Source organism: Arachis duranensis, chromosome 8 (genome assembly GCF_000817695.3).
Source record: "Arachis duranensis cultivar V14167 chromosome 8, aradu.V14167.gnm2.J7QH, whole genome shotgun sequence".
Classification (NCBI taxonomy): domain Eukaryota; kingdom Viridiplantae; phylum Streptophyta; class Magnoliopsida; order Fabales; family Fabaceae; genus Arachis; species Arachis duranensis.
In genome coordinates this window covers 35,034,606-35,038,995 of record NC_029779.3, presented here as the reverse complement: position 1 = coordinate 35,038,995, position 4,390 = coordinate 35,034,606, and positions in this window count along the sequence as shown.

Genomic DNA, 4,390 nt, shown 5'->3' with positions numbered 1-4,390 from the left:
ATTTAGTTGTTTTCTTTTTTCCTTAAAAAAATATAAGCCCAATGCAAGTTTCTCAAAAATATAGAGCCATCAAAATGGGCTAAATTCACCAGATCAGCCCGTTTATCCATTTAAATGGGCGGATTTTGCCTTTAAAATTAAGCCCGTTTAAATTTCGGGCTAAACGGGCTAGCCTGTGTGCTAAATGGGTGGCCCGTTTATTTTTTTTTACATTTTTTTCAAAAAAATCAGTACTTTTAGTTGATATTTTTCTCGATTCGACCTGAAAATCAGACCTATCAACTAAAAAAAATTATTTTTAAAGGTTTTTGACCTAAAAGTGGTATTTTTTGTCAAAATATTTTTCAAAAAATAAAATTAAATGATAAACGGGTTGGCCCGTTTAACCCATCAGACTGACCATAAGCGGTCCAGGCTAAAAATTAAAATTCTGGCCTCCGAATAAAGTGGGCTTAAACGGGCCAGCCCATTTAACCCACTGGCTTAATGGGCCGAGCCTAAATGGACCGGACTAGCCCGTTTGACAGGCCTACTTCCTATATAGTAATGATATTATATATATTTATATATCTCCTCTTTTAGCTCTTTTCTAAAAATATTAGCATATAATTAATGTAGATAACATATATATTGAGTAAGTATCTCTATTGAATTAATTATAAAGGTTAATAAAATTGATGAAATAAATTTCACCTAATTGTAGTAAGTATCTCCATCGAAGATATTTGCTAATTATTACCGTGTATAATTAGTGTATATATATATATAGAGAAGGAGTTATAGTGAATTGTTACAATTATTTAATTTATCATCTAGAAAATTCGTACCTTAGACATAAATTTTCTTCTGTTTATTATTTTTCATACCTAAGGGTTACTAATTACGATTCTATCAACAGTGTTACCTATGGTACAGTAGATTATGTAATGAAAAAGTTTAAAAAATAAAGGCAAGAATTATAAGGTTATGAAAACTCCCATACAAATTTGACAAGAACAAGACGACTTACATAGAAATGGTTCTCATGGATGATAAGATAAGTTGATTATTTTCCATTATTCTTTCAAGTGATGCTAGGTCCATTTTATAAATATTTTTTGTTTATATTAAGTTTATTTGACAAGTAAACCCTCCCACGAATAAAAGAAAGTGCGATTTTATAGATTTATAAGTGTTAATAGTCTTTATATTTAATTTGTTTAATAGTGTGATAATATAGCTAATATATTTGTTGGTGGATTTAACTATTATTACTATATTATTTATTATCACATTCAGTATATATGTGTGATTTATTGAAAAAAGTACACTATTAAAACCGATTAATAACTATTTTAGAATTAATCCAATTAACACTGAATTAGAAAAAAAACAAACAATGCATAACATGTTACTTTTTTTATTAATTAAATTATTATAATTCAAATTAATTTTAAAAAAATAATTTAAAATTATAATTTCAATCTTCTCACGTGCATGGCACGAGTAATTACACTTGTATGAATATATATACAAGAAGGGGAGTGCTAGGTAAACAATGACTATCTTAATCAATATGAACAACTATCAATCAAATAAAAATACACTATACCCTAATTTAATGCTATTAATTAAATTTAAGATTAATTTACTCTTTTAACTCTATTAATTCACATTGTTCACACATTGTTCAAATATATTATTGGTTACCTATACTTTTCCATACAAAAAAGCGTGGTGAGTGAGATGATTACTAGCATATTATGCCAACTCGGCACAACAGAAATAGAGGATAATAATAGAAAAGGGGAAATGTGTATAACTAACTTCACAAACTAACTAACTGAATCCTGAGCTCCTGGTTTCCATCATAAGCTTCACGTGTCTTCATCATTCCTTCTATCATGTCCCCGCAAACTCAAGGGTGCTGAATTTTTCAAGTTCTGCACCTTAAGTTTGTCCTTAAGATAAAGGAAGGCTGAGGAGGGGAGAGCTTTTGTGAAGGTGTCTGTGATCTGAACTGAGCTGGGGACATGACTCACTTGAATAGCTTTGCTTGTGACATAATCCCTGACAAAATGCAAGTCAATTTCAAAGTGTTTTGTCTTTGAATGCAGAATAGGATTCGCTGCTAAGAGCACAGCACTTTGGTTGTCGCAATAAGCCACGAGAGCTTCTTGAACAGACCATTTCAATCTCCTACTAAGCCTTTGATCCAAATTAGTTCTTCCACTAGATCTGCCAAGGCTCTATACTCTGCTTCTGTACTCGATCTAGCTACCACCCCTTATTTCTTTGAGTGCCAGGAGACCAGGTTTCTTCCCACATATGCACAGAATCCATCAAATATAAAGCCAGGGAGAGGTCTAAATAAAAAAGGTTAGGCTTCTAAGATAATATAAGAGAAGGGTAGGAATCTCTGGGCAGAGTGACGTAACTCAAACCTTTGATACTATATAGGTGAAGACCACATGTTTAAAGCACAGTATCGCCCAGAAGCTTATGGTCTGATCGATGTGTAAATGTATGGATTGAGGATTTCCAGAATCGTGTGTTTAGCACGAGTGAAAAAGACTTTGTTTGAAAATAAATCCAGTGACCCGATCAAAAAGGTCATTGGGAGAACGATTAGCTAATATGTTTGAATCGATGTTAGCTAACTATTTTGGATAATTTTGTTCTTAGTAGCAAAAATCTTATTTTTCTCTAATGATAGTGAGTGGACACTTAGTTTAGTCTGCCAATCACTATTCTTCCTTTTACCCAACCTCCGTCCTTTATTCCAAATCTTTAGGATAAAACCTACCCGATGATTCATAGTATTTCTGGCAAAGCCCTCTTTTGTCGGGTGCACAAGACCCTTTAGAAGCGGATTCTGTTCTATGAGATACGTCCTTTCAAATCCTATTCAGAGTATGAACACACTGGTTCCAACAAATCAAGTTGTACCCAGATTCAATCTTCTCAACTACGAGCAATGTGCTACAAACAAAGCTACAAAGCAACACGCTAAGATAGGGACCAGAGTGGGCCATCCAATCATTTGCACCTATGCCCATAAACTTTGGGGGAGGGGGGAACTACCTCGAGTTTGTTTTCTTCTATTCAACGAAGATAGGTACCAGGTCTAATTCAACACAAAAACGACTTCGTAGCTTGAAACAACCCTCCTCCTAACTTCTTTCTAGCATACTGAGGAAAGAGAATCCCTGGAATCGTTTATCTATTTCCTGTCACTTGGGTCACCAGCCCAATCTGAGTCACAGTAGGTTGTTATCTTTATGGATGGATCTTTGTGAAGCTTGAGGCCAAAATTTGCAGTTCCACTTACATAGCGTAGTATCTTTTTTTGCTAGCTTCCAAGGTGATTCTAGTGGAGCTTGCATGAACTGAGCCAGTTTGTTTACACTGAAGGCTTGATCAAGCCTAGTTACTGTCAAATACTGCAGGCTTCCTACTACTGATCAATACAAGTGGGGATTGTCAAATTCTGCTCCCCCTATAACTTGAATCTTTAAGGATGATAACAGTGGTGTTGAACACGACTTGCAGCCACTCATGCTTGCTTTTGCAAGTAGGTCTTTTACATACTTGCTTTGAGTCATTAGTAGGCCTCCATCGTTAGTTCTAATTGCCTGAATTCCTAGGAAGTAGTGCAGCTCTCCTATGTCTTTGAGAGCAAAAGCTGAGTTCAACCGTTGAGTAACAGTTGTGATCACCTCATTTGAACTCCCAGTTACAATGATGTCATCAACATAGACTAGCACATAGGTGATTGAGGAGATTATTTGCTGAACGAACACAGAAACATCAGATTTGGTTGGAGAGAAACCAAGCTTCTGAAGGGCTGAAGAAAGCTTATGATACCAGGCCCTGGGTGCCTGTTTCAGGTCATAGAGTGCCTTAGTAAGCTTGCACACCAACCAGCTTCTTGCCAATGCAACAGAAAGTATTATCCGAATTGATGTTGGCTTGACAACTGGACTATAGGTCTCAGTGAAGTCGAAGCCTGGTCTCTGGGAGAACCCTGAGCAAAAAGATGTGCCTTGTATTTCTACAAGCTTGCATCAGCATTGTATTTGACTCGATAAACCCAATTACTGCCTATAGCTTTTCTACCAGGTGGCAGTGACACCAGTTTTCAGGTGTTGTTTCTTTGCAAAGCCTCATATTCTGTATCCATTGTCTTTTTCCATTTTGGATCAGTTAGTGCCTGCTGCACACTTTTAGGCTCTATACTCACATGAAAGACTTTTGGTTTCAAGGAGCTAGTTTTGCTTCTTGTTACCATAGGGTGAGAATTGGTTGTTGTATCATGAGGTTCAAGGGAGGTTGAAGTTGAGTCCCAGAGTAGCACAATTTCAAGGTCTGATATGGGGACAGGGATAAGTATGTCAGATAGAGCTATATA